We start from the raw sequence: 12,525 nt of genomic DNA, 5'->3' as shown, positions 1-12,525 counted from the left end.
ATAAGAGAGAAACTTTTATCTGGGATGTCTTGGGTGTGAGTGGCTGATCAGACTGGGAGGCTTTAAAAATTGTACATGTATTTGTGTGCACACCTGTGTGTGTGTGTGTGTGTGTGTGTGTGTGTGTGTGCGTCTGTGTAGGTCAGAGGATAACTTAAAGGAATCCGTTCTTTCCCTCTACCCTGTGGGTTCAGAGGACAGAACTCTCATTGTTGGGCTCCAATACCCTTCACCCACCGGGTTGACCCAGCAGCTCCGTACTGCTGTTCTTAAAACATGAAAATTGTTCTAGCAAACGTTTTCAAAAGTCTGCTAATTTCAGCGCTCCAGAATACAGTTTCTATTAGTCTAGATTTCGTGTTAGACTGTTTGTATTTCTCCAATGCGTACATGGACGACAGTTTTCTCCTGGTTTCTCTTAATTAGAATTTAAGCCGAATTCTGCCTTGGCTACAGTAGAAATGAAAGCAAGCTGCATTGGGCGTTGAAGTGTGCCAGTGATGCTGTGGGTAGAGTAGGGGGGCCGGAGCTCCGACGGAACGCAGCCAACCCATTCACGACGCTCGTGACCTGTCTTTAGTGTGACCAAGTGTGCTTATCGACTAGACATGACTTATGTGACTGTGCACGGAGGTATTGCCTTCCCTCTGCCCTTCAAGAGTCAGTGGTACCCAGCCAATGCCGTCCTACAGGATAAGCTTGTGTGCTTTTTGGGAATTAATATCTCATCTAGAATACTGGTTTCTGGTTTTTGGCATCCTTTTCGATAAAACGTATCTTAATAGGTTTTAGATATTTTAGGCGTTTTCTTCCATCCTGAACAAAGATGTGCATGCGCATGTGTGTTTATGCTAGGAGAGAGAGGGACGGAGGGACAGAGGGACGGAAAACAGGAGAGAAGGAGAGAGAGAAGGGAGATGGCATTTATTTTTCAGTGGATTGAGATAGCAATTCAAAACCATGTTACTGTGCCCCTCACTGAGAAACAGACCAAAACGAAAGTTTGACAGGAACCTTGGGAAACTGGTTGTGGTAGAGTCGTTCTCTCTTCCCCACAAGCCCTGTTCACACGGTGAAAATAAATGTCCTGTGTTTGCAGAACTGGTGACCTCTCTTGGGAGACAATCTCCAACTGGCGAGGGTGATGTTTCAGGCATCTTTCTTGGGCAGTTGTTGTTTTAATGATTTTTACATTTTGTGTGTCTGCGTATGTGTGTGTGTATGCATGTGTGCCAGTGTGCATGCCGTAACATATATGTAGAGGTCAAACGACACCTTGTAGGAGTCTGTTCTCCCGTTCTACCATCAGGTGATTAAACCAGGGACCTCAGACTTGGCAGCAAGTGTCTTTGCCACCATCTCCATGGCCTTTTAAAAGAAAATGTAGGGATGAGTTGAATCATGAACCCCATCCTGGTGTTCGTTCCTAGTGATGGTTTCTTGACATGAGAGTTCTTATCCTAAAGGAGTAAGGAGATGGGGACTCTTATCCACAAAATCTCTGAAAAGTTGATTTATTATTTTAACGTAGGGTCCTTTGTAGCCCAAGCTAGCCTGAAATTTGCTGTGTAGCCAAGGATATCCCTGAGCTTCTGATCCTCTTGGCTCTACCTCCTAAATACTGGGATTCCAGACAAGAGCCACCACACCAGTTTTATTTAACGCTGGAGATGGAACTGAGGACATCGTGCATGCTAGAGAAGCACCCACCAACTAGAGTACATCCTGAACACCTGCTTACACACGTGCTCATTGAGAACTTACCGTCTTAGTTAGGGTTTCTGTGGCCGTGACAAAACACATCCCAGAGAGCAAGTTGGGCAGCCAGCACACTCGGTATGCGTTGGGGTTGAAGGAATTTGGAGGTAAAGAAAACTGTAGGTGTGTTTGAGAGGAGTCTCTGGGGATGAGCCCAACAGGCTGGTGGCTGAGGAAGGGCACCTTCTGTGTCATGACTGAGCACAAGTAAACCCCAGAGAGCAAACGGTCTATGTGAGTCTCCAAGAAACAGAACCGCGAAGGTGGATTGGCCAAACTGAAAGGCTTATCCTTAAGTTTATGTAGAATATAGAAACTCAGGAAAAAGTAAAATATTTCTTTAAAAAAAATCAAGCCTTTTCTTTGAGAGAACACTTGGGCCTAGTACAGGTTGGGTGTCCCTTATCCAGTTCGTTTAGGATGAGAAATACTTCCAATTTCCGATTTTTTATTTTGTTATTTTTAGAGTATTTTCATATACCTAAATAGGATCTCCTGGGGGTTAGGACTCGAACCTGTACATGAAATTCATTCATGCCCATGTGTACCTCATACATACGGCCTAGGTCTGGTTCCGTGGTGCTGTTTCATGCCAGTCTTTCGACTGTGGTCCAGCACATGAGATAAAGTGTGGAATTTCCCACCCTGGTGGTGTGTCGGTGCTCAGAACAGTTTGCATATTCAAGTAAAGGATGCTCAACCTGCATGCATCCTAGAACTGAAAGGTCCTGACTCAGAGTAAAAGCCGTATTTCCCAATACATGATTCTCTCTCTCTCTCCGAGTGTTCACCATGTTCTAATCCACGTAGTGAATGGTCGAGTGTATGTATGATTATGCAGAGGACTTCAGAAGCACGACGCGGTTTACATGCCAATTGTAACCTTTAACTACTCTAGTTCTGCTTCTTTGGCACACGACATCTTTTCTCTCATCTCTTCATGGTCATGGGGTCCCCGTAATCGATGAAATGGTTCTGAGGGGCTCTGTGCAGTGTCTGTGGGATTTCCTCACAGGAAGCATTGCTGGGTACTGCCTAGTACCAGGTACTGGGCCACGTAGACATTGAGACACAGATGTGTATTCTTGGGGTCGATAAATAACCAGGATAGTACGTCTTGGGAGCATGATAATCCTGGGATATTCTGGAAGAAGAAAAACGCGCTGGGGCAGGAGGATTACAAAGCTAAGGCACACCTTGGTTCCACTGGGCTACCCTGGGCTACACCGGGGAGATTAGTTAGACCCTGTCTCAAAACAAAAAGTTGGAAAATGAAAGCAAAGGCTGCCTGTATAGCTCAGTGGTGGAGTATTCGAATGCCTAGTACATGCCTAGCGTATTTGAGAAACTGAGTTTAGTCTCTGGTGCCAAAAATAATGGAGGAAGGGAGGGGGAAGGAGGGAGGGAGGCTGGGCACGAGGGAGAGGATGGACACTTGCTGGGTGTGAAAACAATTAGACTTTAGAGATTGTACGGAACAAGCATCGTGAATGAGGATGGCGTGGTCCTGCTCACACTCGGCTGTCCGTGGCAGTAGCTGCCTCCTTGGGTGGACTGAGGGATTTCTGTTTTTATACAAAGAGGACCCCTCCTCTCAGCCTTTTCTGTAGTGGTGGGGTGCTCGTGGGATCCTCACTGGGAGCTCTGAACTCATAGAGACCGGGCCAGTTCTCTCTGAGCTGTTAAGGACTCACTCCTCAAGGACGCCAGGCCTTCTCAATCACCTCACTCAGAGCATTTAATTAAAAAAAATAATAATAATAAACACAATTCTGATGCAGGGCTGTAACTAGTGAAAGAACCAATAAAAATGGCCGTAAAGTGGCTGACAGATAGAAAATGTTTAATAACACTACAGTGCTTTACAGGCAAGGATTTGCCCCCTGGCATGGAGGGCAGGCCCTCCCACCAAGGCTGTTCTCTTGGCAGGCAGGACTTGCCCAGCAGGAACAGGCTGGTGAAAGGATTCTGGCCTCTTGCAGTCACCTGACTCGTTTCTGCTGCAAGAACATCTCTAGGAAGTGACAGCCACAGGCAGGTAGACCTTTCGTTGGTGACAGCACACAAGGAATAAAGGCTGCTTTGGGGACCTGGGAGCCCAAGAGAAAATGAGGAAATGACAGAGCAAAAAGAAAGCAAAGGAAAGGAGATGGGAAGCCATAGGTTGCCTTGTGGGAAGGAGCTACACTTTTTGAGGATTCCCTATGGATTCTGGTAGAATCCCAGGGACAGGACAAACCAAGTTACATAAACAACTAACTTGGGTAGCCAGGCACTTCTCCTCAATTAAGGCAGACGCTGGGAACATAGCAGCTCCCCTGTATTCTTAGACCCCTCGTGAGTGTCACAAGCGAGTGATGGGCAGTGACTTCCTACACATTTGTGTGCCTTTAGTGCCCTCTCCACAGAACTAAGCATACACCAGGCACTGGATCATATCTTCCCTGGGTGAGGTGCAACAGCAACGGTAGCATCCAGAAGCCTCTCCGCGGTGAGCTCAGCAGTCTCAGTGGATTCCTCCCCACTATTAAATAAAAATGGTTCTACTCTTAAGCCTGAAAAATAAGTAGAGACATCACACACAAAAATTAACCAGACCCAAAGTCTCAAAGCCCCTGCTTTTTTTTTTTTTTTTTTTTTTTAAGCAGAGGACCGAACCCAGGGTTAAGCACTAGTGCTAGGCAAGCGCTCTACCACTGAGTTAAATCCCCAACCCTGAGCCTCTGCCTTTTAAAGGACATATTTATAACCTCCCTTTGACTTATTTGAATTTTTAGGATTCTGGCTATTGTGTTTCTGGTGTTTATTAAGTGAATGGCATGAACACAGGACTTACTGTGTGGGTTACACGTCGCATAGTATGTCTAGTGGTCTAATTGTGAGGTACTGCAGTCTATGTACCAGGCAAAGGGACGGTCCACACCCCAGATGGGGAGCGGGGTGTGTGTGTGTGTGTGTGTGTGTGTGTGAGAGAGAGAGAGAGAGAGAGAGAGAGAGAGAGAGAGAGAGAGAGAGAGAGAGAGAGAAGGGTCTCAACACGCTCAGTGTGTAGAACAATGTACAATTTGGAAGTTATAAATTATTTCTAGAATTTTCCATTGAGTATGTTCAGAGCACAGTTGACCACAGTGAAGCTGGTGCTGTGGGTCTGTGCTGTAGAGTGTTTGTCCGGCACGCATGTTTCTCGGAGTTTGATCCCCAGGAATAAGAGATAAAAATCTTGAAGTAAGTGCGTGGTATCAATTATAGCTTGAAAATCCTGTTGCTCAGAGGTTGACAGGTTGAGAGGGCGGGATAGAGAATTATATAACACATATTCCCGACATTCAGTATTCTCTCAACGTTAAGATCAAGGACCCTTGGAATACGGAAGTATTTGTAAACCAGGGACAGAACGGAAACACATCCAGGAAGCAGCCCTAAAACTCTCTTACAAGTGAGGTAATGATCAAGTGACCATAACCACCGAGTTATCAGAAAAGACAGATCTTAAATTATACGCATCCCAGCTCAAGCAAGCCACAGAACTGGAGCAAAGTGACCAAGCGTCGACTTCTCTCATTTCATCACGGTGGGCAGCTTCATTGTTTATATAAAAATGGTTAAAGACTGGCATTTAAAATGGCTTCTGGGTATTGGCAGTGTGCCTTTGGTCCTCAGTGGCATGTCCCATCTTGCCGATATTTTCCCTAGTTACTGTCAGTGGCTTTTTGCAATAATTTCCCCGTCAGGTTGTGTGATAACCACCGAAGCACAGACTGCATTTGTTTCAATAAGTTAATAAAAACACATCACCGCCTAGGGTCTGTTGCGCTTTCATCATTAAAAAGGTTTTTTTTTTTGTGACTTTGTTTTCAATAATAGTTTTAAGAATATTCTTGTGGTCATTTAACCACGAAAGATCCCATTCAAATTGAAGCAAACAAAAACAAGCAAACAAACAGACAACGTGAGGCTGCCTTTAGGGCATTGCATAGAATGGTAGGGACCGTTCTTCATGAAAACTTCACAAGCAAGAGGCAGGATGCCATTTTCTCAGCCACCCTTTCCTGCCTGATGGGAAGTAAGTACTAAGTAGGCATAAATCATGTGACTTCACATCTGGGTCTTGATTTGTTTGGGACTGATGCCAGCCCTGTCAACCCCATGCAGTATACTTCCAGTTAAATCATTAGGCTTCTAGGCATTGCTGATATATATATATATATATATATATATATATATATATATATATATATATATATATCCCTCCTCTCCTCCAAGTAGTCCATCCTTACAATTGACTGCACAGTAGCTGGCCATATGTATACATAAACACACACACACACACACATATATATATATATATATATATATATATATATATATATATATACACATACACACATATACACACACACACACATATATATATATGCATATACATTTCCATAAATGCATTATGTATTATGTGTGTATAATCCTCACCACAAACTTGAAGGTTAAGAATGCAAAATAATATGTTCCAGGAAGTGGTTGAATACCAAACCTAGGACTAGGCTTCTCGCTTGTTCGTTCACTCAGTAGTCATTCTTGTTGAATAATAATTGGGTAACTTTCATGTATACCCAAAATGAAGAAGGCTCATCTTTCATGGACTCAGCATTCCAGCGGGAGAGGCAGAGCCTGAAACTGATAAGTCTGCTCATTAAAATAGAACCAAAGCCACCGTACCTGCCTTACGATGTGCAGTCTCCTCCCTCACTTGGGTCTCACTCCGAAGAAGCAGGCTCGCATGCTTGATCACTCCTGCTGACATTGTCACAGGAAGGCCCCATGTGACACTGGCAGGTGAGGCGGTGGTCACTGCTGCATGAGTTTTATAAACTGCAGTTTCCTAAATGTAACAAAAAAGTGGGTGTTGGGGGTGCAGGTACATGTATCACATGGTACACAAGTGGGAGTCAGAGGACAAGCTTAGGGGTCAGTCCTCACCGCCCACCTTCATTGAGGCAGGCTCTCACGTTATGTTACTCAGCATCCTGTAAACAAGACTGGTTAGTCTGTGAGCTTGGAACTGCTCCTCTCCCCACCTCCTGTCTCCATTTAGGAGCTCTGGGATTACAGATGCGATCTACTTGTATCCAGCTTTATGTAGGTTCTGGAGCTCTGATCTCAGTAAGCACTTCACCCCGTGAGCTATCTCTGCAGCCAGGATTTCCTAGTTGATGCTGGTTTTAATTAGAGGACGGTGAACCCTGGAGCACATGTTAGTGGAGTTCCTTGAGAACTTAACCTTCCTGTTTCGGTGGGGAGATAGGCCCATCTGTCCAGCATCTGTCCAGGGTCAAGAATTGGTCCCAGCACAAGGAGTTGGTCTTCCTCCTGATGACAGAGTCTCTCTATTCCTGCTTGACCTTGAGGATGCTGGGGCATTATGCCTCACTTGGCCTCTCTCATTCTAGATTGGCCACCCCAAAAACTAAATGAGTCACTCATTGGGGACATCTTTCTGTTCTCAGGTGCTTTCCCCTAAACTTCTCCTTTATGATTCCCAAGAAAGGAAGCATGTGAGGTCTACCTGGGGGACCAGCAGCCATCAGCATAGATCAAATGCTGATTCATAGCTGCATTGTGGGATTAGCTTTTGAGAAGGAGAGATGCTACCCTGTGCTAAGCTCCATTCTGCCCTGTTAGTCCATCAGAAAATCACCAAGCAAGATAGGGGGGCTGAGTAGGCCTATAAGGGTCAGGAAATGGTGTCAGTCCAGTGATATACATGGAATTTCTTTCTGAACTGAGAACGTATGGTTCTGTCTTGCCAAAATAGCTGCAAATAAAATGTTTTTAAATTACATCAAAGCAAATGCTTGGAGGGGAGTAATTTTCTAAAGCTTGGATTTGTTTGTTCCTGGTATGAATTTCAATATTAGATCAGGCTTTTAATGCCAAACATTTCTGTGTACTCTATAACATAATATCTATTGTTGTTTCTAGCTATCATTTACATGTTGGGAGAGAGACAGAGAGGGGATTTTTTTATAGTATACTTTATAAGCATTGGACTTTCTGTAATTGAACCATTGGTTGAGATTTTCTTATTATTTTAATTTGATGTATGTAGAGTAGTCTGTAAAGGAATAAAGGTCAGTGAGGCAGCCTGGTGGTATAATCCTGTCATCTCGGAGATTCAAGAGGCTGAGGCAGGAGGATCATTACCCACTCAGGGTGAAGACTCACCTCAAGATTGCCTGGGCAACTTAGAGAAACCATATCTCAAAATGAACAGTAAAATGAGGCTGGGGATACAGCTGAGCGATAAAGTCCTTGCCTAGCATCCATAAGGCTCTGGCTTCAATCCCTAGTGCCATAGAAAGCTTCAGTCATTTACTCTTAGGTAAAGTCCATTCTGTGGGTAGGAACATTGCTCCACTGATACCATTCTCCTTCCCATGCCCGGTGCATACTGAGAGCTTAGATGCAGTTGTAGAAAAAATATTTTGTAGTATCATTTAATGTTAATTCATTAATTTTGTTGCCTCCCTCCCCCAAGCTGAAAGCAAAAAGGCTTCCCCCTAATGTTATAGCCTCATCTGAAAATATAAAAACAAATTTCGTGGTTGTGAAGAGTAGAAGTACAAGGCATTTCCCGGTAGTGCCCAGACAGGTACATTGTTCCTTAGCACTTGTCACATAATTCCTGTGTGCCTGGTACAGCACTGACCTCCAGGAACCAGGGGTTAAGCAGACTCTGAAGTTTAAGTGAGGTACACTATTGCACACGTCCCAATTCTGTTGCTTCTCCTCCCATGGTTCTTAGTGCATAGCAGAGATCACATACAGCCCAGGTAAACCTCCAGCACATAACTGCTGTCCTGGTGAGAGGGCGTCTGGTTGGCGGGCTGAATCCTCTATGGGTAATGAAAGCCAGGAGCAAGTTGGACCTGCCCCAGGGTCACCAAGACTCCAGCCTCGTGTGTGCCTTTTTCCTCTACAGATTATTCTTGTCTCTCTAGACCTCACAGCGTCTTTTCGTCCTGTCCATTCCCACCGTCGTCATCTCCATCCTTCCCTCAACTACAGGCCATAGAGACACAACGAGAACTCTCTCACAACGGCAGACATTTCCTTTCCCAGTCATCCGACATGTAGGACGTTCTGGAAGCCCAAGCACACAGCAGTGCTGGGCAATCCTTAGGGAGCCTCTACAGCTTTAGGTCGATGTTATAGTTTGGGTTTGGGGGGTAGAGCAGTAAGAATTCTGTACCTGGTGCTTTAGATACCAAGGGAACAAGTATTCCCCATGCACCAATACCAGTCCGAAGCGAGCACTTTCCTAGAGAGAAGAAAGGGGCAGGGAGGCCTGGAATCCTTGTCTGGGTTGCTGTCGAGATGAGAAGAACCATGTGTGATGCTCTGGAATGCCAGTACTGTTGACCTGAACCCTGCTTTACCTCTATGAGGTACGATCTTGGACCTGTCTTTTTTGATTTTTCACAACTGCGTAAATTAAAATCAGTATTCTCCAGGTGATTTCTATTTGGAAACCCGTGCTCTGTTCTAGTGTAGGTTCAACCTCTGGGAGTCACCTTTCTCCTTTTAACTCCCCTCTCCTCCCTGCCCCCCCTGAATGTATATGTGCATAGGGTGTCATCCTTAGGAACACCACCCACCTCCTTGAGACAGGTTCTCCCATTGGTCTGGAGCTCACTGACTAGGCTGACTGGCTGGCTAGCAAGCCTCAGACACACTCTGCCTTCTGAGTGCTGGTATTATCAGTGAGAGAGAGGGGGGGGGCACCTATGCGTGTGCAACTGCTCCCCCATATTTCTATTTTCCTATGGATTCTGGGAATCAAATTCAGGTCCTCCCACATGTAAGGCGAGTGCTTCATTGACTCCACCATCCCTCCACTCCTTTCCTTTTCTGTATAAAGAATGATGCCTCAGCCAAGTGTATGCCTACCTTATAATCCCACCACTAGGGAGGTGGAGGCAGGAGGATAGTTCGAAAGTCATGCTCAGCTACATAGTGACGTGGAGCCCTGCTTTACCTCTATGCAGCTTGGGATGCATGGAGCTGTCTCAGTTCGTGCCCTCCATATTTAGTAAGTAATGTTTGATATTAACATAATAATTAATGATGTTTAGATTTATTATATCGTTAACATATTTCACTTTTCTTTAAGCCATACTCTTTATTTTTACTTCTGAATGTGCAGAGAAAAGGCAGGAAAAAGGATTTTGAACCTAGAGACATGGTATATGAGTCTATAAAAGAAAGCAGGGACGGCCCCAGAATACTCCAGAACAGAAGAACCCTGATCTGGAGTGTAGAGCTGAGCAGAAGTGGTGAGAGAGATAGCCATGGGGTAAGAGACATGGGCGTGATGGTTCATGTCTCTTACCCTAGTGCCTAGAAACTGAGGCAGGAGGATGGCTGAAAGTTCAAAGCCAGGCTGGGCTACCCAGTGAGGCCCTGTCCCTGACCGCCCCCCACCCCAAACCAACAAAACCCACATAAGTTCATATATTAGTCATTGGAAAATGTCTCAGAAACAGAGCAACCCATGGCTAACCCTGCAGCACACCAGGCCTGGGGTTTATTGGAATTTAAATTACCTTTTAGTACATTACTAACTTATTTTAGGGAAGATGCCTCTGTGCAAAGGAGTCACAGTCTAAGTTTCAGGCTGAGCTAGGCATGAACATGACACATAGTGGGGAAAGACAGACTTCTAGTCCCACTGTCCTGTCCCATGTCACTACCCCTCCTCCCCCCCCCCACACACCTTTTTTTTCCTGGAAAAAAAATTACTGTGATTTGCAACAACTGTAGTTTTTAATCTGTATTTATTTGTTTGTTTGTTTATTCATTGGTTTTTCAAGAGAGGGTTTCTCTGTGTGGTTCTGGATGTCCTGGAACTTGATCTGTAAACTAGACTGGCCTTTAACTCTACCCAACTCTGCCTCCCTAGTGCTGGTGTCAAAGGCTTGCACCACCACTGACTGGCATATTTATTTTCTTAATAAACCGTTTTAAGACCCTCTTTAGGTTCAAAGAGGGTGACTGGACGATTAGAGCTTCCATGGATCTCCTGTCATTACAAAGGACCTCCCAAGCTGGGTTTGGGGGGCCCAGGTCCCGCTATGCAAGAGACACAAGCATGAGGATTTAAGGCTAGCTTCATACATAGTTCATACATACATACTTCATACGTACATACATAAGCTGCATACAGAGTTTTCCAGGCCAGCCTGAGCTACCTAAGGACAGCCTGTCTCCAAATATAAGAAAAAAGAGAAAGAAACAAGGAAACCTACCAGTATCTGTTCCTGGCGCTGCAGGCTGGCCTCAGCTGAGGTAAAAACGCAATCACAGTGCCCACAGCTTCCATGAGGGTCACTTTGTACATTCTCTTAAGTGTGGATAAACACGTCCCCCAAGAGAGTGTCCCACTGAACAGTGGCACCGTTTTGAGAGCCCTCTGGGTTCCTCCTGCACATCCCTCCCCCTCCCACTCGTTAATTCGTCCACCGTTTGCTCTAGTCCTCTTCGATGTAAACATAACAATTTGTTTTCCCATCTCGCCGGTCCGGAAGATCCTGTGGAGCAACCTTATTAATAGGTTTGTTTTGGTTTGAGTACACAAAAGAAAAATTTAGTCACTGACCTGGAATTAATGACTTTAAAGCAGCAAGTCCCTTAATTTGTGTAATTGTCCTTATCTAATGCCAGCTTTGTTCCCCTCAGTCATTATCCCCACTCCTTTCAAAAGCTCTCTGTAGTTAACATTTCAGCACAAACTTCTTTCTCCTTCTGGAAGAAAAAGAAAAAAACCTTCCCTCCGCCTCCCTAATGGCTGTGGGCTGAACACTGCCCCCACCACCCCTGCTTCCTCTGTCCCATCTTTCTTTCTAGAAAGAGACCTTTGACTTTTTAGGATAAGAAGTCACAGCATAAGAGGCAGGAGGCAGCAACATTAAAGGATTAGCAGGAAGGCGGTGTGGGGGTTAAGCATCATTGTTTATGATTCAGTTCCTTACTGGTTCTGCTTTGCAGGCTCTCGAGTTCATGTGCGCATGTGCATACACACACACACACACACACACACACACACACACACGCACACGCATGCACACACACACTCACGCGCATTACTTTAAAGCCCAGGGAAATGGTCATTGCATAATTGAATAATTGAAGCTCTTTAGGGGAGGAAACTCAAAATGTGCAAGAATTGGACTAAAATACCAGTGAGTTGGACAGGGAAAGACTCCCTCTCTTAAGCTGTTTTCTCCTTTTGGAGCCTCTTCTGGGTTCCCAGTGACCTCCTCATGCCTTGGAATGAGAGACAGAGCAGAGGGAAGCTGGTTCTGGGACTCCAGGGGGCACTTCTGGCCTGGCTTTTGCCCTTCTTGATAGGGAATATGTCTTTTCCAGTCTCACTGGTTTGGTATGATATTTAGATTTTCTAGTACCCGTGAAACCCGTGCTCACTATTTAAAGTCAACAGGGCAGCTGTTCAGCCCATGCTCCCTGCAGCTCTCCTGGGGCTGGAGTCCTGCCTGGGACCACCCATCTGCACCGCTGTCGCTAAGTGGAAAGGACCTAAAAAGTGTTTAATTTCACAGATTTGTTGGGAGCCCTGGAAGTTCCTTGTGTGGGGTGATGTGGTCTCCTCCTCAAGTTGCTCCAGGGTCCCTTGGAATGAACAGCTATAGCTCAGGGGTCAGGCAAGGGCTGGTGTCCCGCTGGTCCCTTTTCTCACATGTAACTGTCACAATC

The 12,525-nt window shown here is 45.3% G+C and overlaps 1 protein-coding gene and 1 long non-coding RNA gene across 5 annotated transcripts in view; one reads left to right on the top strand and one right to left on the bottom strand.

Annotated features, from left to right (window-relative positions):
- Kctd1 (potassium channel tetramerization domain containing 1) overlaps positions 1 to 12,525 on the top strand; it is a 194,153-nt gene that overhangs the window by 110,196 nt on the left and 71,432 nt on the right.
- On the bottom strand, positions 3,577 to 11,351 carry LOC147999667 (uncharacterized). The gene is made up of 3 exons (XR_015642779.1): positions 11,061 to 11,351; positions 6,472 to 6,634; positions 3,577 to 4,313 (listed from the first exon to the last, which is right to left on the bottom strand). It is a non-coding gene; the product is annotated as an uncharacterized LOC147999667 (long non-coding RNA).

The sequence above is a fragment of the Rattus norvegicus genome, chromosome 18, assembly GCF_021556685.1.
Source record: "Rattus norvegicus strain SHRSP/BbbUtx chromosome 18, alternate assembly SHRSP_T2T, whole genome shotgun sequence".
NCBI lineage: Eukaryota > Metazoa > Chordata > Mammalia > Rodentia > Muridae > Rattus > Rattus norvegicus.
The sequence above is the reverse complement of the archived record's forward strand: the minus strand, read 5'-3'. Positions and strand labels throughout refer to the sequence as shown.